This window comes from Triturus cristatus, chromosome 7 (genome assembly GCF_964204655.1).
Source record: "Triturus cristatus chromosome 7, aTriCri1.1, whole genome shotgun sequence".
Taxonomy (NCBI): domain Eukaryota; kingdom Metazoa; phylum Chordata; class Amphibia; order Caudata; family Salamandridae; genus Triturus; species Triturus cristatus.
Window position 1 is genome coordinate 614,547,032 of NC_140590.1, and position 24,563 is coordinate 614,571,594.

At 46.6% G+C, this 24,563-nt stretch overlaps 1 protein-coding gene across 1 annotated transcript in view; it reads left to right on the plus strand.

Moving 5' to 3' along the window:
- The window catches only part of RAB11FIP4 (RAB11 family interacting protein 4), a 1,159,525-nt gene that overhangs the window by 13,281 nt on the left and 1,121,681 nt on the right, over window positions 1-24,563 (plus strand). The gene's annotated exons all lie outside the window — the stretch shown is intronic.

Consider the following 24,563-nt stretch of genomic DNA (forward strand, 5'->3'; position numbering starts at 1 on the left):
AAAACGTGTGACACAGTACATGGAATTTATGGCCATGTTAGATTTTTAAAGCAGCTTTTTTGGTTACTTTAGTGCGGGTTTAAAGCAACAAATAGAATGACTACTAGCACACATACATGTAGAGAATAAATATTTAGATGACACTTTTCCCCATTGTAAATCACATACATCTCTTTCACAAACAGCAGTGTGATTGAGCTCTAATTGAAAACATTTCGAAATGAAGGTTAACACATTTAAAGCTTGTACTTCTCTCCGACAATGACTGCATAATGAACGGGTGCTTATGGTTTCTTAGAAGCAGTGGTTTGCTTTTAAGAGTGGAGGATGGCCACTAATTCACACCCTGAATATTAATCTCAAAAGGAGACATTCGTCAGGCTAAACGCCCCACAGACATACCGCACACAAGGACATGAATACCAAGGGAAGTCATTTGAAGTTAGAAGGTCATTCTGGCGCTATGTGCTTACTCTAGGAGGTAGACATTTTGCTCTATGTCACACAGACACGAACACCACTTCTGCAGGATTTCGGGGCATATTATCAATGACGGCGTTAAAAATTATCGCCGGTTTAGCGGCAGAAAACTGCCGCTAAAGCGGCGATAATGGGCTTGATAATATGCCCTTGAGAATTCCAATAGAAGCCCATGTTGACAACACAACATGGGCTTCTATTGGAATTCTCTGCGGCATATTATCAAGCCCATTATCGCCGGCGATAATTTTAACGCTGTCTTTGATAATATGCCCCTTTGTCACTTTGCACAATGGTCCCGTGGTGCCTGAACTGCGAACAGGTGCTGCTCCTAACAGCCATTGCCGGGGCTGGTCCCGTTCCTCACTCATTGGGGCAGTGTTTGTTTGTTGTTTTTCCTAGCCCGCCTGCTATAGCCCTATTTCGGGGCATGTGCTTTATAGTTTTGTTTAACAAATCGGTCATTTTGTGAGAGTTGTGGCATTGGGCCATTTTCGTCCTGCGCACCTAGTGATAACGATTTTTTGGTAATTGTTCCGTGAAAGAGTGAATTCGAGCATACGTCTATTAATTATTTGCAAATGGGAACGCCCTTTCAGGGGCACAGAGTTAACGCTGTAGTGACGTGCTTTTGGGGCATAGTTACAAGGGCTTTATCTCCTCTTTTTTGGCTTAGAAAGCCAAAAAAGCGGAGATGAAACCATCGTCCTATTTACAAGAGGGTGCTAACATGCATAATCGCATGTTAGCACGCTTTTTCCCAACGCCTCACTTTGCATCTCCAATGAGATGCAAAGTGGGCTTTACTGGGCGTACCCAAGATGGACTACTTTGCAAATATCGCTGATGTTTACATCGCGATATTTACAAGGCAGCCCACATGATTTTAGCACACATTAGATTTTGGCGAAAACGGCCGTTTCGCCAAAACCTAACATATGCTAAAATCCTGACTTAGCCATCTCTAACATAGGGGGTGGATTATGCTGATATGACCCTCTGGGTCGTATCAGCAAGGTTATCGCCCTTTGGCAGGGAACATCGCTGGAAAACCAGCGATGTTCCCTGCAAAAGGGCGATAACCTCGCTATCGCTGGAATTTTTAGAGCCCTGGAGTAATGCGTTGTTAATAACGCGCTACCAGGGCGATAAATACCAGAATTTAATTATCGCTAAGCACGGCCAGCGATAATTATCGCTGGCCGTTGTTAATATGCTCCTGTCATATGAAAATCAGCGCCGAATATCTAAATAGCGTCACGGGATATGGTTGTTGTAGGGTTTCTGCGCTATTTAGTAAAAATCATGAGTAATGTCTGATACTTTAGTAAGCGGACTCCAAATGTTTCATTTTCAACAGTTTTGTTTGGTGCGAAAACCAGGAAACAATCTGCAACAGTAACACCTGCACAGGTGAGGGAGAGGGCCCTTTACCCCTGTGCCACTGGGGTCTGTCAGGGGACACATTTCACATGGGGGTAAAGAAAACCGAGCAGTTCAACCCGCCGGCAACCACGTAACCCTATTTAAACACCTCGATTCCAAAATACGAGTCATATTTTCACCATTACTTTTGTGTTACAAAGCATTTTATGGTCCTAAATCTGATAGTACCTTTCTCCATAATCATTAATCTTTGAGATCATTCTTGACATATTAATACTATTTTTTTAATGCGTTCTTTAATACCTTATTTAGGCCCTTTGTATTTGTTTTTAGTAAAGAAGTTCTGTATGCCAGGTTTCAACAACGTGTAATATCAATGTTTTTGTTAAACCCAGAATTCAATTTTTATCAGAATGTGGCAGAAAATGGGAAGGCAGAAAGTTTGTACCTTACATGTTTAATTCTGTGTATGAATGTACATTGCTTTGAGGGTGGAACCCATGTACATAACCATCATGACTTTACAAAGGGAAGATATTGGCCTGGTGTGTGCCCCATTGGCTAACGGTGTCGCTTAAGTTGAAGCTGGCTGTCTTGCTTGAGCCCAAGACATTTAGGTTGCTGTGAAGTCTGTCATTTGATATGTAATGGTCCATACAAAGTGAAAGACTCTTAGATAACCAAGTCCGACCATGATTAGAACTTGGCTGTAGTCACGTTTCGGGCATAACTTTCCGTTTGCACCCCAAAAGGAAATAAGAAATTGGGCGCAAATCGGGATTGATGCAATATCCAAAACCTACACAAACTAGGAGGAATAACAGTGATTATCAAAAATGTGTACACCTTGCAATCTGTGATTTCCTTCACAATTTATGAGTAATTCTCCCTTCTAAGGCGCCAATCTTGGAATCAGTGTAAATCGCACAAATACATGTATGGTGCCCCGTGCAAATGGCAATTAGTGCACAGTTTGAACCCATATTTTGAGAGCCAGTTGTAGTCAGGTCATTAATACCAATTTCTACATGAGGTCAGACGGAGAGGTAAGTTATGTTGAAGTAAACAAAAAAAAGTGATGGGTGGTCTGCTTCAATTAATCTCAGGACCTAGTAGTTACTTGGGGCCTCATCCCAGTCTTTCTTTTTCCTTGCCTACCATGCCACCTAAAATTAGACCCACACATTTCCAAATTAATCTTGGTCCTGGTCCAATAGGAACAGTCTAGCCTAAACTGCCAAGCTAGGTCCTCTCAGAACCAAACACAAGCCACCCAAGAGCGGTTTTAACCTAGTTGGAAGTGTTCAGTCAGGTGCAGCTTGGTTCTAGTGACACAGTGTTAACCAGCATGAGAGCAGCCCTACGATTGGAGGAAGCGGCCTCTATCAGCGTTCACCAGAGCACGGGAGGATTTTGCTTTCTCTAACCCAGCTGTCTCAAGACAGCTGGTTTAAGGTGTGCATGTGTGGCTGACCGTCGCAAGACAGCTAGCCAGAGACATGTGCACTTTAAAGCGGTCCTCAGGCAGCCCACACTCCTTCTTGCTGCTGCTGCCGCCGTTCAGCAGGCCCTGTGCCGTCCTGACACTTTGTTAAGGATGGGGTGGTGAGAAATAAAATGGTAATGAATTAACTTCATTACCAGTTTATTTTTCGTCACTGGGGCATTTCAGTGGGGCGACGCTCCTCCGCTATAACGGAGCAGCCGCCCCAGGTGGGCCGAGTTGAGCAAAGATGACAAGATACCAAACTTTGCCGAGTGTTCACGTGCTCATAAGAAAAGAGAGCCTGAGTCAGATTCCCCAGTTGGGTTGCATTAAGAATTCCAAACGTGATGCAAGGAGAGCCACACTCCCCACCCTCTGCCCACGGTTGAAAAGGAGATACCTCGGATTCATGGCACGAGGCCACTCGCGACGCACTGAAATCATGCCTCGGCGGGGGAGGAGAGCTCATGCAATACACAATGAGACAGTGATCGGCACGTGCTGAGAAGGCACGAGCGAGTTGATCTAGTGAAGCAGAAAAACCCTCACCTGCAAAATATCCAAAAATGGGCTGAGAGGTTCAACACGCACCTGAGGGAGCTAGTTAAAAGAAGATTTAATTATACAGGCTTCGATTTCTATGGAACTGTTATCTTTTATGAAATCCTGTATTAATATAAAAGACACAACATATTTTTAAAAACAGCCTACGTAATATGTTGGACATTATGGTTGTATCCAACCACATGTTTATTGGTTTGCGGGTCAAACTCTCTGCATAGCCAACTTATGTGCTAATAGTATGTAGTAGTAGTATGTACGTGAGAATATGTACGTGAGAACGTGTTGGATTCAAGCATATCAATAGAGTGCTGTAAGGATCTCGGTACGAGAACATACAAGGGACTCCTAAATAAACATTTTCCATCTGTGTTTTGCATCAATGAAACAATTTGCAACTGTGTTTGGAATTCCCAGATACAGCCTCACAAAAGCGGGGTTGTGTCTTACAACACGACAGCGGAAAAAGCAACAGATAGAAGTTCCCTAGTGAAAGGACATAGCTTCGAGAGAGGTGGAAGGGGGATTGGGGTGTGACACCCCTCCAAATAAATGCATTTTTGGCTTGGTAGTTGGGTCTGTGGGCCCTGGAACGGGTCTGTTATCTCTGTGTTGGCATTTCTCTTCCTGAGACAAAAAAAATAGAGAAAAAGGTGACCGTTGATTCGTCACTGGCTTCCCTGTTTATCCAAATTGTGTGTGCCTAGATAAATAGTTTATTTCACAGAGCCTCCTTTTTTTATTATCACATTCACTTTTAAATGTTTGAGGATGTGCGCTGTACAAGCCCCACTTATGTTTGATTTTGCTAGAGTGTAATGTTTCTCCATCTAAAAAATACGAATCTAGGCCGCGTTTACGGTTTACATGACTACTGACTTGCCTCTTCGTTCGATAATATTGTTGTTGGGGGGGGTGAGTTATGAATGTTTCTAAAAACTATCAATATTACTTTCAGTAAACGTCTCTGTATGCAGGCATACAATCTGATGTACTAAGGTAAAACGGTTCTCCATGTCTCAGAAATACACTTACACTTCTGCATGTTAAGGAAATACACTTTTCAAAATGTTGAAGATATTGTATCATACTTTTACATTGTTTATTGCATGATATACATGACAAAAGTTTTCACGGCGCAGCTCGTGCACTGACTTCTACAGCCAAGTTATTCCCATGGCTCGGCTCGGCTCGCCCCATTATTAATGTGCCTGTGAGCCTCCTCTATTTGCGACTCAGGCTTAGTAATGGGGCCGTCAGTCACTTGCTAAATGGATTTGTAAAAGGCAAAGGCTACAACCATGGAGCCCAGCCCACATGCACCGATTTGACAACTCTATCATCAAAGCTTCTGGTAGCAGAGATGAAGAAGAGCATGTGCAGTGAAAATACATTTAATATAAGTGATCCCAGGGCAAGGACTCCAGGCAGTTTGTTTTACATGAATGTAGTCATGAGTTACCAGGGAGAACCACCAAACACGTGGGATGGGCAGGGGTGTAGCTTCAGTGTGGGTGTTTGGGGTGTAAGACCCCTCAAAATGCCTTCTATGTGAAGCCTGCTATGTTGGTGTGGATATTTCCCATCATTCTCATTTCACTAAGAGGTCTTAACATGCTCTTCTTGGGAGCAGTCCATCCCGAACCCTGGTCATCTCACCACCAACATCCCACAGCTTTTTTTGTTGGGTAATTTGAGATTCGCACCCCTTGAATCTCACTGACTAAGCTATCCTCTTGCTCATGCACAAGTGTCAAGTAGGTATAGAGGACTTCTATCTCTAAGGGAGTGTCATGAGAGGGGAAATGGAGGTGTGGAGAATAACAGCAAAGATTCAACATTTCTTTTCATTTGCAGTACCATTCCCAGACTAACTGCATTTTCAAATTGACAAAGGAAGACCTCGGTTGGAAAAGCACCCCAACCATCTGTATTTTTTCAGGTGGTGTAAAGATAAGTCTTATTCGTGTGGAAAATTATTTTCCGAAGGAAGAAAAAGGAGGGAAGAAATATCTCTGAACCTACCACAGCAAGAGACTCTAAGCAGGCATATGATTAGATCAAACTAGCACATGCTTGTAAAGCTACATAAGACACAGACTTCCCTAAGGTTCACCTGGCACTATTGAGAATTCTACTGACAACAGATATCTCCAGGAATGTGTGGATTCTGCATTATTTCTAAATCAAGTCTGCACTGATGACAGTGATTGACAGATATGATGATTATGCGCGTCCATAGACTAGTGCATCGATTAGAAGAAATCTGACACCATTATTCTGCACTTGCAATTCAGACGATAATGGGCCAGATGTATTGAAAGACTAGTAGCAAAAAGTGCAACCAGTCTATAATTTTGCAATATGACCTATGTACTGATAGGTCACATGGCAAAATGTCTAGTAACATGGGCTCACAGAATAGACTGCCTAATGAGTATTAATTAAGCAGGCCAACATTTGCAAATTCCAGTGATTGACTACAAATACAGGGGTGGTGGCCTGCAAAGAACGGCGCATCAAAATCCTTGTGTTTGCATTCTTACTGGAAACCCTTTATTTATTTATTTATTTTAAACAGCAAATGTCTCTTAAAGGAACCATTGCTGGTTTCAATAAGAGTAAAATACTGCTTGGGAAAAAGACCGGGGGAAGTAGCCAGTGGTTCTGTACTACCGGCTAGTTCCCCTGGGGTTGCCAATAAAATTGACAAAGGGAAGGTGTCCTAAGAAGACATGTTCTATTTGCAAATCAGTTACCAACTCATAAGAGGTTTGGTGACAGATTAACTGCAATTGTGGTTGGAAAGCATTGATACATACCATTGGACTCACAAAATGGGTTTAGTAGATAGAAATATTATCTTCTGCAGTAACAAATCCTGTGATTTTGAGAATTGCAATATTTGCAACCATAAAAGTGCTTTGTACATCTTGGCCCGTATTTCCATACAGTCGCACTTTCCTTGTTTGCTTTGTAATGCACCGTAAAACAGGTGTGCCAGACGCAAACAGGGAAAGCACAACTGATTATTGTAAATGTGCTGCTCTCAGGGCAGGCTCAAAGCTGCGCTGCCCTGGGGGAAGCACATTCAAGTGAAATATAGAGTGGCTGCTTCAAAGCCCCTCTGTGTTTTACTGGACGGACGGTGACCCGCCTGCACTTTCAAGAGGGGAGAGAGATCCCCATGCAGGCAGGTGCAGTGAGTGATTGTACCTGCCAGCATGGGTATGTCTGGGAGGGTCCATTGGACCCCCTTTCTGCCCTCAAGATGGCTGTCTTTAGGAGAGGCACTGAAAGTGTGGGACCTTTTTGAGGTGCATTTTCAGTGTGCCTCCTAAAGGCATATTTGCTTCTGCGCTTGTGTCCTTAATACGACAGGGGCGCAGATGCAAAGTATTGCCCTCGTTTGCATGGGGCCACTGCAAAACATGTGCGCCAGTGCTATCTGTATTATAGAACGGACCGCACAGGCGGCTGAGGCCCCTTCTGTAATTCCAGAGTGCCCCAGGGGTGTACAAAGAGGGCACACATGCTCGTTGGGACCCGGAGAAATCTCTGTAGTAGGACCCCTGGTTTAATGATTTTTGTTTGTATCATTTTTATTAGATCATGAGTATCTCAAATATGCACAATTATAACCTTTACATGGTGAATTTATAAGATGAAGAAGAGTTAAAAACAAGGTTTATATCAGATCTATGCCCTCATAATGAATTCAAGCAGCTCATTTGCAGTTTTTTGTACAGTTTAAAATATTTAACTGTCTATGTACTACATGGCAATATCGGAGTTACAGTTTACAATTTACTCGCCAAATTGTAACACAATTTTATAATCTAACATTGACCACTGCACTACTGTATGCAGTTTTTATTTAAATAAGAGGGAAGGACAGTGCAATGTGTAATATGAAGATTACTGTACCCCAAAATGTGGTACTACTCGTTGTATTGGAATTTATCTTAGCGCTCAGGGGGAGTGACCGCTGCAGGGCTTCATCCTGATAGCAGGGCACTATCGGGTATATTAATCAATAATTCGAGTTAAGGTCACTACTATAGTGTACTCTGTAAAGCAGAAACCTGAACACTCATGCAGTGTTTTGTTCTGGCACTGATAACACTCACAATAAAAATGCTTATGCAAATACAAACAACAAAATGCAGATGGTGGCTCCCTGAACCGAAAACAAGCATCCTGGGACCAGTTTCTGGGTAACACCCTTCATCAGCAAGGCTAGCTTGAATCCAGTGGCAAAGTGAGCAAGGGACCCACGTCTAGGCATACCCCGCCAACTTAGGGCAAACAAAGTAAACACAAGGATTCAACCCAGATCTGTGACTTGGGTGAGTGGCTGAAAATTTTCAGCCCTCCGTCCATCGTCAAATTGTGTTTGCTTTGTTCGCCCTAAGTTGGCGGGGTATGCCCAGACGTGAGTCCCTTGCTCACTTTGCCACTGGATTCAAGCTAACCTGGCTGATGAGGGCTGTGATTTTGTGTACTTGTCAGTTAGTGGTCCATTGGACTACTAAGTAAGAAAGAAGTACATGAGAGGCAATGTTTGTTTTTATTATCATTTAAGCAATTTTACAAGCCTGTTCTAATTAATATATTTTAGCCCTAATTTACAATATTGCACTAAATACAGTAGTAATAGCTTGCAGAAGTAACACCATTACTGCAAGGAACTACTGGTGTCTGTGGAGGATTTGTTGAAATGAAGAAAAACCTGCTGTTAATTTCTGTGTCTTTCTTGAGTTAACGTGCATTGTACTTTACCCTGTGGCAATAATTACCATGCGCTGTCTCAGTACCCATCATCAGTGATCACGTGTTTTGTATTGGTATTCTGATTTTCCTTTCTAGCTTATGATGAATTCAATTGAAAGCATTTAAGCTGACTTGTGGAATATCAGAGTCAGAGTCCCATCTGATGTTTGATTGACAAGTCACTCAGCCAGCCTCACGCATCAGCATTCCTGGGCTCAGCTATTCAGACGAGTGACTGCTGCCAAGTGGGTGACTCATGGCGTTTATATATCTGGCCTGTAATCGGTTTCAAATGTGTAAAGGCTGGCAGAAATCCGGGCAGCGCTGGGGAACAGACTGTTTGTAAATGGCTCATGAGAAGCATGTGTCACTGGCTGCGTGTGGGCTATAGAGACAGTCTCCATATGGTCTACTGGGACTTTGGAAGATGCCATTGGAAGACTCTTCTACAATAGGGTTTTTTCAAGAGGCGGCAATGTGCTATGAGTAAAGCTGGAAAACAGAAATATGTTCTATGTCTACATATGAAGGCAACTCACACAGACACACACACACACACACACACACACGCACACACATGCACTCACATGCACACAAACATTCTCTGAATAATTGCTAAAGCAGATTGAATAAATTAAGCAACCAAAAAAATAAAATAAAGATAAAAACTTGAAAGAAAACGTATTAAAATTATTATTGGTAAATCGCTAAGATTGAAACGCTGTCATTCGCGCAATGAAAAGTCCATCACAAACAATACTCTCACACCCACTTCTCATCACAAATGCGTGTTCATTCGTGGCTCCCACTGTTAGGCATTTTACCAGGATCTCAAGTAGGCAAAGGTTTCTGCACTAGCCAGGGGCAGTGTGGGCAAGCATGCAAGGCTTGTTCCAGAAGGTGAGTGAGGGGTTGGAAGTAAGATAACTTGTAGCTGCATTCTTCAGAAAACTCGAAGTCCAGTCAGAGAAATACCTTTTAGGGTAATAGCCCAAGTGCAAAATCAGATTGTGGCAACATTTCTCAATCATTTCTGGAATTGGGGCAACTAAACACACACACAGAGTGTAAGGGTAAACAGGAAACAACACAGCGCTGCTCGTTAGCTGCAGAAGGGCCGCTACAGACTCTCGGGGCATATGTGGATTGTAAGGCTCCCCACATTCAAAGCCCAGGGACCCCTGTGCGCGCACTCGATGCTTCACGCAAGCCTCCACCAGCCAGAAAAAAGCGGAAGCTGGAAAGGTGATCAGCACTGAGACATGAAAAAGAAGCTGTTCGGGTGCAATACATTAGAGAATGAAATAGCTTGTGAAATATCAGGGTACTCTTGCCAACAAAGAAAGCAGTCAAAATACAGAGTCCCGTTCAAAGTCTTCCTGTATCAATGTCATTAAAATGCATGCATCTGGTCTCTGTGTTTCATTATAGAAACTCCATTGATTGCCTCGGCGATGAAATAGCTGCTAAAACATGGAAGGCATCCATAAAAAAAATAACGTGAGAGGTAAACAAAGAGTGGGCTTTGCTTCTGACTGAGCAGTATTTCGCTCTCACTACATGCTTTTCAGTGTTTGGTGTGACATTCTTCTTTCTGTGGAGCACTTGCACTCTTTATTCCATACATACAATCTATACCTACTACCATTATTACCATAATTGTTAGCATGACCCCCATCATCAGTGCCATTAACATTACAACCATCACCTACATTACCAAGACCAGTAGCCTGATCACCACCACCTCCATTACTACCACTATCATCATTTCCTCGCAGAGGACTCTTGTGAAAGAATGACAAAGGTATTGGCCTCTCCCGCTTCCACTGCTCGACAGTGGCTGAGCTGTTGGTGACTGAGGTCTCAGGATTAAGAGAGGCTGATTCTGGGGGGGGCGGGCGTCTTCCTATAGTTGGCCTGGTGGTTGGATGTGGGGAACCTCATGAAGGGTTCTCTGTTTGTGCCCCAAGAAAGGATGGTTCTGACAACGGATGCCAGCACGCTGGGTTGGGGGGCTGTGATGGTTCAAGATTCAGTTCAGGGCATCTAGTCGGTCCAAGAGGCTTGGATGTCTTCCAGCTGGAGGGAGTTGAAGGCCGTACTGTTGGCCCTGGTTCATTTTCCTCCTTGGGTCCTACAAAGGGATGTTCTGTTTAAGACAGACAACATTGTGGTGGTGTGCTGTGCCAACCAACAGGGGAGTGTGAAAGTGGCTTTGCTGAACTTGTTAGCTCAGCAGATATGCCAGTGGGCCAAAATGAATTATTTATTTTTTTTGCATCTTTTATATAGCGCGAACTCAACCCGAAGGTATTGAAGCGCTGTACATGAGCACCGTATTTACATTACATATTCAGGCACGGGGAGATTAAGTGATTTGCCCAGAATCACAGGATGTGGACGCGACCTCGAGGCTCGAACCCTGGTTTCCTGCACCAAAGTCGGCAGCTCAGCCGACGGACCACATGTTGTCACTGATGGCATTGCATCTGCCTGGGGTGTTGAACGTTTGAGCAGGTTGTTTGAGCAGGTTGTTTTCCTCCCTGTCGGAAATGTGTTTGGATCACAAGGTGTTTGGGGTGCTCATGCAGAAGTTTGGGGTGCCCAGGGTAAACTTGTTTGCAACCCCAGAGAACACTTTGAGGGAGAGGTTTTGCATTTGTGCCCACCACAGACTGTTTGAAAGGTGTATGCTCTGTCCTTTCAGTGGGGGACAGGGTTAAGGTATGCCTTTCCTCCGATTGTTTTAATTCAGAGGGTTCTTCTGAAGGTCAAGTTGGACAGGGCCACTCTGATCCTGGTAGCTCTGGTCTGGTTTCCTCTGTTGTAACAGTTGGCAGTGGGGCCTTGCTGAAGATTTCCTGTGGACCCCGTCCTCTGACTTTTCCGGCTCTGTCTCAGGAGTGTCTAGTCCGGTTGCAACTGGTGGGCTGGCTGCTGAAAGGATGAACCTGGTGTCAACAAGCCGCCAGTCTCTGTGCATTTAGTTATTTTAGATTCATGGGTTTTTAATATACTCTTCCTTGACCAAAGTAGTAAATTGAAAAAAGAAAAAAATAACGTGTATGCAAATGAATTGAAATTATGACAATTGTGTTATTTGAAATATAAAGCCATGAAATCATTTGAAATGTATCTATTGTCTAAGGAAGAGAATACACGTGGTTTATAGAATATTATTCAGATTGTACATTTATTTATCCTTGTCTACACATTATTTATAAAAAACATTTTATATACAAAAAAGATATAAGAATATTAAAAAGAAAATAATAAACTATTTATACTTATCGTGTAGTAGCATTTGTGTTTTCACTGTATACATATCTATTTAGTCTAGAGTTAGCATGCCAGCTTAAGGTAAAACACACTGTGCCTCGTGTTTTTGTTTTCCAAAGAAGGCTGTGGGTTGTTCTCCTGAGGTGGCTCTCTTTATTCAGCAGTTTCGTAGGCCTTCTACCCTTAGATCTTATGCCAGGCATTGGGTGTCTTTTCAGGGTTGGTGTGCTGATAAGGGCTGGTTTGCCTTGACTGTGGATCCTGTGCATGTTTTGGACTTTCTTAAGGATGGTTTTGAATTAGGTTTGCTGGTTTCCTCTTTGTGTGCTCAGTGGGTGGCTGTGAGGGCTTTTGGGGTCCTACCTGGGATATTGTTGTGCCTTTGGTGTCCCGGCTGTCGAGGACTTGTTTTCTCAAGAAGCTTGTTGTTAAATCCGTGACTGTGGGTTGGGATCTCCCGTTAGCGTTGAGGGCGTTGCGGTCTGCTCTGTTTGAGCCACTGGAGGAGGTTTCCCTGAGGTTTTTGACTATAGAGGTAATTATCCTGGTGGCTATTACCTCGGCCAGAAGGGTCAGGGAAATTGGCTTGTTGCTTTGTTCAGAGCCTGTTTTGAAGTGCTAACTGGATCGGGTGGTTCTCCCGCCTGACTCTTCCTTGTTCCTAAGGTTTCCTCCTCTTTTCACTGCTCGGAGGAGCTGGTGTTGCCGGTTTTGTGTCCTGATCCTCAGTCTGAGGAGGAGGAGCGGCTGCACTGTTTGGGTGTTAAGTGTGCTGTTGGTGTGTATTTGGTTCGTACCAGCCCGTTTCGTAAAGTGGATTCTCTTTTTGTTACTTTTGACGTGGCCGGTCAAGGTCTGAAGCCTTCTGTTGCTACACTCAGGAGGTGGCTGCGTTGGTCTATCCTGGAGGCTTGTGACCTGTGGGGTTCCTGTTCCTGGGTCTGTACAGGGTCAGTCAACTCAGGGGATGACTGTTTCCTGAGCTTGTTTGCAGGGGGCCTCTATGGCAGAGATCTGTAGTTCCGCCACTTGGAGTGCTCCTCTCACCTTTATGTCCCATTATCGCTTGGTGGAGGGTGGTGTTGATACTGCCAATTTTGGTGACGCTGTGTTACGTTCTGTCTATTGGGTAGAACTTGGCTGCTTCTTGTTCTAATAAAGTCTGTCTGCAGCTCTGCTGTTGAAGCCGATTCTTGCTTGGATATCTGCTCATGTGTGTTAAGACTGTGACGGGGGGGTCTGGCGAAGAAGTGATGACCGGTTACTTACTGGTAATATTCATTTCTCTGAGTCTTAGACCTCCCCGTTAATGTCCTGATTGCCATCGCTCTCTCACTGTTTTGGCTTCTGGTGATTTGGGGTGCAGAATGTTGGAAGGTAAGGTCAGGAGTTATGTGCCACAGGATGTGAGCGTGGCCTGGAGGGTAGGGATGGAAGGAGGAGAGTTTCAGCTTGGGATGTCTGCGGGGAGGCGCTATCTCTCATGTGTGTAAGGACTGTGACAGGGAGGTCTAAGACTCGGGGTAATTAATATTACTGGTAAATAACCAGTCATTTCCATCACCATTCCCACCACTTCCCCCATCACCACCACCGCCCTCACCATCACCACCACCACCACTATCACCATCACCAGCAATGCCACCACTATCACCCTTACCATTCCCACCACCACCACTACATGTTTTAACATAATGTGTTCTATTGACAGGAGGTTTGTTGGTCTGACTCACCAGGAGGTGATACTGCACTTCCATCTGTAGGCCTACATAAAAGCAATAGAGAACACTTGTTTCCTAATCTAATTTTTCATAGCTGTATGTAATGCCTAACAGTGCCTTAAGATTGCCATGAGCAGATTTTCTCACAACAAGGCTGTCTGCTTGTATGATCACATGGGACATGTTTTAGAATTTTTAATAATGTATATCAACATGCTGTTATTGTAGTTAAGCAACTATTCAAATTAATGTGCAGTCCACATAATGTTTTTTATTTATGGACAGTTTTTATTTTTATTTTTGTAAACCATTCTGGCATACCTTCGTCCCTGTACACACTATAACAAACCGCTAACAATTAAATTAAGCATATGCCCTATTGTTCTTGTCCCTGACTTGTTTCCTCATGCTGTACCTATCATTACCCTTGGTGAACGTGACCCTTTTCTCCTCCTTCTCTTGTACTGCCTGATGTCACAGGAAGTGCTGCCAGAGCCTGGGCCATCCACCTGGTTTATTCTCTTAGCGCCCACTGACAAGTGGAACCAGTCTCGCTCAGCCAACAACCCCAATCAGGATTTCCCAATGGTTAAAAAATATGCAAATTATCTCAGCTACGTTTTACCCTTACGCTATACATATTGATTGTGGCTATCTCTAAAACCTTTCCAGATGCTTATTTGCTGGGTTATCATGCCCAGCCTCTGGGCCACTAAAAATCGTACTCCAGCTGAGTCCCCAATAATCAAACAGAATTATTGTTGGACTTGGCCCTTTTTGGCTAAAGTTCCCTAAACTTTTTGCCTTCCCCCTAGACCTTTATTCTGACATGGTGTTGCTGACTTAGATGCTTTGCGCACTTTGCCACTGCTGATCAGTGTCAAAGTTCAAGTGCTACACACAAATGGGGCTGCTTCCAGAGAAAATATGACCACTAGTGTTTAATAATCAAAGTTACACTGTGAGTGTTGGCATCAAACAAAAAGTGAAGGACTGGCCTCACACACCACCTGGTGTCATGCTTCATCATTGGCAGTCCTCGCCCTCTAAAAACTTGGTTTGATAGAGGGCAGGCATACACCTGACGACAGGGATGCACTTCTAAACTAAGTGGGGGCCCGTGAATGGTGAATGTGATATAAAAACCATTACAGTTGTCAAATTAATTTTAATAAGGTGGGCAACTGTATGATATTAAAAAAGTGGTACGGTGACTAGGGGAAGTTATTTTCCCCTCACTGTGGTGTATAGGGTCAACATGTTTCTGCCAAGTGTCCCGGTAGGGTATGCGGCATTCATCAGGACCTGTTTTACAGCGGGCTCCGGCCTGACCAATCTCGTGATAAGGAAAAACCACTATGTGGGGTGACCTTTTGCCACTCCACTCGTTGAGGGGGCTCCACGTCAGCCTGTTGAAAAGTAAAGCAAAGCACAGAAGAACCTTCAGAGATTTCTTTGGTCATTTGCAATAAACTCATTCATAACCACAGCAATTATCTCGTGTGATTAAAGTGCGTGACACGTGTCAGTCATCTGTGCACACACAATATGTTAATTGAGAGAAAACATCTCTCAAGCTTTACCCAAGTTTCCTAACCTATATGCTCCATGGAAGGAGAGGAGGGAAGGCCCCTTAAGTCACACCCTGGGGGTGTTAAAGGAGACAAATACCAAAGAAGTTGACATGGTAAAACCTTACGATATGCAAAGTCTACTTATGTATGTGTAGCGTGTCTAATCACGCCCTTTTAGTCTCAGCCTGGGGGGTCAAAACGCAGAGTTATTTGTCACAGTATAAATCTAAGCAAGTTCAAAATTATTATGCATATTTAGAGCGTCTCCATTCTCACCACAAATCACATTCACACTCTTACTGTGTCAAGGTACGCCTTCCGCTGAAACACCTAGCTCTGTCCGGATCTCCTTCCTGTAGATAACTAAGCCGGGAATCGGCGGGGTATAAATAGTGTTCCTAAATTGGATAAGTGGCCCCAGATCTATCGTATTTGCTTACACCCTTGTTGTATCCGGTGTCACAATGTGCGCCGTGATATTGATGTGCCTGGTCACCTGGCTCGAAAGTAATGAGAAGCCGGATGTAATTACTTCCATCTTTGTTGTATCCGGTGTCATAATATGCGCCATGATGTTGATATGCCTGGCTGCCTGGTTCACAAAGCGAAAGGAAACGGATGTTGTCCTCCGTGCCCGCCTGCATCCGGAGTCTCATAGAAAGATTGTCTGCAGATCAGGCCCCAACCTGTTTCGGGGCGTGTTTCAGCCGGGGCACAGTACCGGGACGTGGCGTCCTGTACATAGTCCCGCCCACGTCAATCAGGCGTTTGCCTGGTCCCATGGCCCTGATGGTTTAAAAATCACGCTGGCCTTAACTATAGTCTTTAGTTCAGAGGTTACATACTATGTATTTGTAAAATTATATTTCAATGATCTGGTGCCCAGAAGGAAAACACAGGGCGTTACTCCCCTTCATTGGATTTACATTAAAATAAGTTATTTACAGTTAGATATTTTTGGAGAGATATTTTTGGAGAAGTTCAAATAACATCATAAGACACCTGTTCACACTGTGTGGTTTTTCTTGAGTGTTAGCATCGGTGTAATGTGTGTCACTATGTTCCTTACTGTTAAATTCAGAGGCTAAATGGTAGAAAATCAAAGTTTCATAATGTTTTCTAAAAGCCTCGTGTTTTTTTTAAATAAATTGCATCCAGTAATTGGTTTCTCAGTAAGTAGAGTGGGGATATTTAGTGGATAGATATCATCCCATCTGCAGCCATGAGCTTGCACAGGAGGCAGACCTCTGACTGTGCGCTGGAGGGTCTGAAGAGGCATTAGGGAGTGATTCCAAAAGGAGTGGCTCAGGTATCTTCTGTTCCTGTGTGGGGAAGAGGTTCAGTGTAGCCCAGCTAGGTCCCAGTGTTGTGGGATGGGTGTAGGGGCTCACGTCCTGTCTCAGAGGAGAAGGAGTGAGTGTGGGCTGTGTCTCAAGGTGCCTGAACCCCAGTCTCAGGGCCTAGAGGGTTCCCTTAGGGAGCGCCAGGTTGGGCCTAGGCTGTACTTGTGAGTCATTTGAGGAGGAGCTCCTAGTGTCCAGAGAACATGATGCGTCTATAATCAGGGCTCCAGCGGTTCTTGTGTCTGGCAGTGCCGCTCCCAGTAGGAGGGTGCGGAAGTTCAGATTGAGGGATGAGAGGGGACTGTGTTCCCTAGTGGGAGAACCAGGGGGTCAGGGACCAGCCAGAAGGGCTGTGTTTCATAGAGGTGACCATGGTGAGACCACTTCTGTCCTGGGGGTCTTTCCGCACTGTCAGGTGGACACGAGGTGGGAGATCAGAACCAGGTGGACTGTCACACAACACGTGAGTCACGTGTTACCCTTGTGGGGTTGAGGCTGTGTGCGCCCCAGAAGTCCTGGCGTGCCAGGCAAAGGTTCAACCGCAGGGCTTAGTACCTGAGTTGGAAGGCCAGGTTCAGGCTCTGCCTGACCTGGAGGGAAGGACATCGGTACGTGGTGTTCTGACCGGGGGGATACTGTGTGAGTCCCCAGAAGTCCTGGCGTGCCAGGCAAGTGCTCAGCCAAGGGGTTTAGCCCTAAAGTTGGGAGAGCAGGTTCAGCCCTGACCTGGAGGGAGGGACGTCTGTAACCAGCGTCCTGACCGGTTTGTCTTCCAGGGGTACCGCTCCAGGCGGGAAGGTGCAGAACTCTGGAAGGGGGTGCAGAGGGAGGGGTCCCTCGCCTCTGACCCCGGTTCAACCTGAGGGTTTGGACCCTAAGTTGGGAGACCAGTTGTTGGAGTGAGGTCCTGAACTGGTGGGAGAGTTGCTTCTCCACGGAGGAGAGTGCGGGACCCCAGAAGGAGATGTAGGGGGAGGAGAGCCTCGCCCGTGACGTCTGGTCAGCCTGAGGGTGCGGAACCTAGGTTGAAGAGTCAGTGGCAGTTTAAAACTGCACTGATAAGGGGTAGCGTGGAGAATGGGTACTATGTACCTGGGGCTACCGCCCCCCACCCAGTGAGGTGGCAAGGACCAGATACATCAGGATGGCCTAGGGCCTGGTCCTGGCCACAGACAACTAGGAAGTACCTGTGGAGTAGCTTAGTTGGTCCTGGTAGCTTTGACAGAGGGAACCACATGGGTTCAGGGCGGCGTAGAACTGGAGGGTGGCGCGGTGGTGGGCCCGCGTCCAGGTTCTGTCGCCCCAAGCAGGGAAGTCCATCAAGGTAGTTGATTGGTCTACCCTGGCTTTGGGCTGGAAGGGGTTTTGTTGGACTTGGCTAAAGTTCCCTAAACTTGTTGCCTTCCCCCTAGACCTTTTATCTGACATGTTGTTTCCAACTTAGATGCTTTGGGCACTTTGCCACTACTGATCAGTGTCAAAGTGCAAGTGCTTCCTGTATAAAGTGTAATGGTAATTGGTTGTCCTTGATTGGTATGTTTGCCTTACTAGTAAAGTCCCTAGTGAAGTGCACTATGTGTGCCAGGGCTGGTAATGCAAATGCTACTAGTGGACCTGCAGCACTAATTGTGCCAACCACACCAGTAGCCTTAAAGAGGGAACTCAGGCCTGCCACTGCAGTGCCTGCGCGCAGTTTGTTAAACTGCCATGCTGTCCTGACAAGTGCACCCACTTGCCATGCCTTACCCTTCCCTTTCTATGCACATCAGACACCCCTATGGTAGGTCCAAGGTACCCCCTGGGCAGGGTGCAGTCTATGTGGAAGGTAGGAAATGTACTGAGGTGTGTACCATGTCCTGACAGTGAAATACCTTCATTTCGTTTTTCACTGTTGAAAAGCCATCTTGCCCATTGGACAGAATGGGGAGGCTGTGTAATATGCTTCCAGCCTATCTTCCCAAAGGCTTAAGATGGAGAGGTAAAGGTTAATGCGCCTCACAATTTGATAACACATCTTTTTGTGAAGGTGGTTTTTGCATTGTATGTTTAGAAACCACTCATTTAGAAGTGGCTGGGTTTTTGTGCTCTAACAATTCTGTGTGTCTTTACCTGGTTGTGGATTGACTGTCTGGATTTAAATGTGATAGGCTCTGGGGAATGTCTTGACCCAGGGGAGGAGGTGGGACAGCAACAGGCTGACATGCATCAGGAGTGTAGGGGGGAGGAGTAGCCCCTGGAGGTGAAGAGGCCTGGGTTGCTGCCATAAAACAATGGCTCCATCTCCTGCTGAGTGATTGAGGATCCAGACCTCCACTATCAAAGGAAGAAGGTGTCATTTGCAGGAAGACTCCCAGAACTGATTTAGATAGGGGTCTGTGCCCCTGAGCACAAAGACTTCAAAGGCTTTGAGGGGTATAAGTGTTAGAGCCCCATGTGTTTGGGCTGCTGTTCGTCTGATTGGGGGAAATTGCTGCTGCTGGGACCCAGGAGGAGACCACCATGAGGGACTGCCTCCCTGCTGGCAGGCCCTGTGTGCTGGCCTGCCCAGGCCCAGATGTGCCCCCTTAAGCTTTGAGGACTTCCAGGAACTGTGGGCTCAGCGCATAAGCGAGCGCTGTACTTATTGGCCAAGTAAGAGGAGCTTGCTCAGCTGCAGCGCGAAGCTGTGAGGGAATCCCGGTGTGTGGGATTCCCCCCTAAGTTGCGGATTTGTAAGCGGGAGCCCACCCCGTATTTTATGCTTACAAGAGCAGGAGCCCAACCTGCATTTGCCCGAGTAATCACTGATAGCAGCGATCGCGGAGGACTGACTGGAAGTCAGGCACCCATGCCTGACTCGGGCGGGGCCATCTGGTGGAGGCTGCCGGGGCTGCCAATTACAGCACAGCCGACCAGAAGTCCGGGAGGGCCGGAGTGGGGTTTCCGTGAGTTTGGAGAGAGCCCCGCGGTGTCGGCCAGAAGAAGTCCCGGAGTCGGCGTCTCCCTGAGCGGAGCCCCCGTGAGCGGTGGGAGCCCCGCATGCCGCCGGAAGAGCAGAGTCCCAGAGGAGTCCCCGGTGGGTGGAGGCTTCCATTGGTGACGTGAGGAGTTGAGGAACTGAAGCCAGAAGGAGAAGCGGGACCGGAGCCTCGCGTGCTCCCCGTCAGAGTCCGGTATCTAAACCAGAGAACCTTCAGAGAGCCCCCGTGAATGGGGCTACCACGTGTGCTGTTGGGGGGTTAGTCGGGGCACATTGTCGGTGCCCTCCCCCGGTGGTCGGAAGTCCCCGCAGAGCCCCAGTGAGAGGGGCTCACCCTGAGAATGTGTTGATGCTCCTGAGACACGTCTAGTGCCAGTGCCTATTTTCTCTCCCCAGCTGCGCCGCCGTTGCGGGCAGCTGCAACGTTTGGAGGCTATTTTCCTTCATTAAGGAGGGGGTGAGTTGCACCCTGCGCCCCAGCCTCTGCGCACTGTGCTTCTGCTGCCTGGGTAGCCAAGGAGCCAGTAGAAGGCCCACCGCATGAGCCCTGACATTTTGGACAAAGGGCATTGGAGCCCATAGGAGGCCAGTTGGCCTGGGCTCACCTCTATGGTTGGCAGGGCGCAAGGCCCTAAGGTACTGTGTTACTGAGGTGCCCGGTATAGGCTTCTGATGCCTATTGCGTAATGTGCTTATGTTGCTGATTATGTATAATCCAATGTGATCTATGCTATGGTGCTTATGCATAATGTATGTATGACCCTGATGTTCATGCAGGATGTGTTATAAGCCTAAGATGGTATATTGCTAAGTACAGTATTTCACCAGTAGTTACTGGTTGTTTCATATTTACGACCTGCATTCTGATGGCTCCGACCGTGGCCTGATTGGCCCGGTCCTATATATAATCCCCTCGGAATATGGCCTAGTGCCAGTTGGCCCAGTGTATATTGTGTGCTTACTATTCTAATGTGTTTTGGATAATACAAAGGCTATTTTTATATATATAACCTTGTGTGGAGTTTCTTCCCTGGTGTGTCTAGTGTGTTGCTACTGTGTGTGTGCTGCGCAAACGCTTTACACATTGCCTCTGGGATAAGCCTGACTGCTCCTGCCAAGCTACCAAGGGGCTGAGCAGGGGTTATCTTCAGCGTGTAACTCCCTTGCCTTGACTAGAAGCAAGGGTCCCTATTTGGACTAAGGTACCTACCTCAGCCAACTAGAGACCCCCAGTTCTAACAATTATCAACACAGCGTAACTATTTTAGTTAGAGGTGCGAAGTAGAACATGCAACAGTGTCTGAAGCAACTGTGCAATTGTGTCCTTTCTGTATGAAATGTCTGAGGTGAAACAGTACAGTCCACGCAGAGGCGTGAGATGCTAAAAGCAACAGCAAAAGTTAAAATATGAATCTCATTGGTTCACTGTGATTGGACTATGAACACGGCAGTCCACTTTTTAAAGTCACAGAACTAAAATAGATAACTCACTGTCACAATTTCTTTGATGATAAGTTACTTATTTATGTGTTGTGACTTTGATTTACTGTTCAAATAGTTAACTCAAACAGAATCCAGATTGAATATTTGAGTCAAATTACTTATGAGATATAATGTTACCAACGATGCACACCAGCGGTGAGGTGCCATTTTTCTTTACAGAGAAATGACATCTGTTGCAAAAGCTGTCAAAGTTTCAGCTCAGGAGCCAGCATATAAAGTGACTGAAAGTAAGAAACTGTGGGGCTATTTATCCTGCACAATCAAAAATAAGGGCCTCTGTTCCCAAAGAGAAAGCTAGAGTGTCGATAGGTTATTCAAGAGAGGGGCATATGTAAGGTGACAGTCAGCAGGACAGTTTTATGTTGCCCCCACACATCCCAAAGGGATGTCATGCTACATCATAGGGCTGTTGCTCCTCGTTGGGCCGGCGCTGCAATGCCCAACGAGTCCCCCGAAGGGTCACTTTGGCAGAGATTTTTTATTGGTATGCCGTATGGTGAGTGCAAGGTAGAGTCTATTAGAGTTGCACCCCAATGAGGCAACTCACATCTACCCTACCGAGTGACTTTATGACCCTACTGGTAGCATCTACCCAGAAAGGTTTTTAATCTGACAGGGCGGTTTGGTTATTAAAAGTAGTTAGTGGCCTCCCTGATCATTTTTAACTCACATTATCACACATGAAAAACCACCCCACCTAGACTCTACCTTGCACATAATCCCGTATCTTGGATAAGCTGTTGACACTCTTGCTTTCTCTTTAGGAACAGAGGCCCTTATTTTTGATTGTGTTATAAACCGAGGAGCACAGGCTCTGGACCTCTTCTCTAGCTCTGAGCCCCCCATTTTTCCTTTCTTGAGGGAATCTTTCGATACGCTATTTATCCTGCACCAAGGTTTGACCCACTCCATGGCAGGGCAAGCTGTTGTGTGCAGATACTACAGTCTCACAGAGCAAAGTATTATTTTTTTGACAGATCTTAGTGACCTGCTTGTGACCTGTGGGTATCAGAAGACACCTCTCGCAGTAGGAGCTATATTGAGGGGAGAAACTATGCAGTATTTTGAGAATACATGGCTAGACTTAGTTTGTCACCCATCTGTCCCCGAGAAGATGTTTAAAATTCAGAGTTTCCAACTGAAAAACATGCAAAGTAGATAAAGTTTCTTACAGTCTCCGAATATCAGTTTGTCGTGTTCATTACATAGCCTCATTTTGTCCCCAAAGACCAGCTTTCAATTTTAGGAAATAGTGTTTTGCACCTAGATTATCGCTTAGCATTTTCTAGAAATACCATAGGTTTGCCCCACAATATAATTTTGTCTTTTTCAGTCAATACATCGGTTAAGTACTTGTTGGACTTGGCCCTTTTTACAGGGTCATCCCTGAGCTTTTTGCCTTCCTCCTAGCCTTTTTTCTGACATGGTGTTGATGGTTTTAGGACTCTGGGCACTTTCGCACTGCTGTTCCGTGTAAAGTGTGTGTGCTCTCTGTGGTAAACATGGTAAGATTGGTCTACACCTGTTTGGCATATTTAATTTACCTGTCAGTCCCTTGTAAAGTGGTATCTCAGATACCCAGGGCCAGTAAATTAAATACTACTGGTGGGCTGTAGCGCTGGTTGCGCCACCCAACAAAGTAGCCTTTCAAACCTGTCTCAGGCCTCTGCCATTGCAGGGCCTGTGCGCACAGTGTTACTGCCGCTGTGACGTGACACCTAAAGTGTGTGCCACGTCTGTGACCCCCCCCTTTTACTGCATGTCAGTCACCCCTCAGGTAGGCCCTACCTAGCCCTATGGGCAGGGTGCATTGTAGGTAAAAGGTAGGACATATACCTTAAATGTGTAACATTGTCCTGGTAGTGGCAAACAGCCATTATGGTTTCTCACTGCTGCGAGGCTGCCCTCTAATAGGAATGCATTGGGGATTCCCTGATAAGTGTTCCAGTGGTAATTCCTGATATGAGAGGAGGAGCGTGGTCAAGTTTCGTATGTTTGGAATAGTAATAATTAATGCAGCGCAATGGTGTGCGTAGATTTATTATCACTATTTTAGAAATGCCACTTTTAGAAACTGGCATTTCTGTGTACTATGTGTCTGCCTGCCTGATGTATATTGCATGTCTGGCTCTGGAGTGACAGGGGCTGGGGAGGTGTGTGTGCTCCAGGGAGGGCAGGGTGAGTCAGCGTTAGGCTGAATAGGAGATCTGCATTTGGAGTAGTGGGAGGAGTAGTCCCCTGACCCTGAATAGGTCTGGCCTGCCTGGGTGAAAGCTGGCTCCGCCCCCCTGTGGTGTGTCTGATGACCAAGCCCGCACCTGACAAAGGGGAAGAGTAGCCCTGTAAACAAAGTGCTCCAAAATCCACCAGAACCAGTTGGGACTGGTTCCCCTAAGCCCTGTGCCAGGGCAGACAAAGAAAATGTGGTATAAATATTGGGGCTGTGACCCCATGTGAGTGTGCTTGCTGGTACCTGTTCTGGGGCGAAGGACTGCTGGGCAACAGGAGGATCTGCCGTGGGACCCAGCTGCTGCTTCCTGGGGGTCCCTACATGCTGGCCTGCCTGTGCCCAGCTCTGCCCCTGATGAGCTGTGGACTACGTGTCCTGGAGAGCGCTTTAAACTCCCTTGACTGGGCAGACCCCGGTGTTTTATTATGGAGAGCACTGAGGCTTTGCTGCGCTGAGCTGCGACCTATGCCGAGGGAATCTCGGTGTGGGGATTCCCCCGCATTGATGACAGCGAAGCGGGAGCCCACACCCGCATTGAGGGTACTTCTGCAGCAGAGCGGGAGCCCACCCCGCACTGCCGCTGCTTATGAGAGCGGGAGCCCACCCCACACTGTGGTGTTCACAGGAGGGGCGGGAGCCCACCCCGCAATTGTGTATTTTACGGCGGGAGCCTACCCGGCACTGTGGGGCCAAGACATGAAGCCGCCGCCAAGAACGTGGGCCCGAAAGACAGGCAGAAGCCTGTGCATGGTTGTGGATGGGGCTAATTCACGGCCTACCAATCAAAGCAGGCCGGGAGAGGAAGCTGCCAAGGCCGCCAATGGCAGCACGGCCAGAGGGGAAGTCAGGCAACACGGTGCCTGAGGTGAGGCGGGGCTCCCATATTGGTGAGGGAAGCCCCGCGTGTCCCAGAAAGGTCGGGAGTCTTACAGGCTCCATCTCCGCTCCCGTCTTGTGTAAGAGAGAGAGAGGCGGGTCCCGAGAGGCCCCAGGAGAGGGGCTGGCCGAGGCACATTTTCGGTGCCTGCCCCGCCGCATAAACGGAGACCGGAGGAGTCCCCGGGGAGCCCGGTGTGTGGGGCTCGAGTTGGCACAGAGGTGCCCGTGCTTGTTGGGGGCCGATTCTTCACAGCTGACCCGCCCGCTGGATGGCCGCTGTAACATGGGACAATACTGTTTTTAAAGTCCCGGAGTGGGACTCAGAAGACACTGTCGGTGCCAGTGCGTGTGTGTCTTACACAGCTGCACCGGCGAGAGCGCGGGCAGCT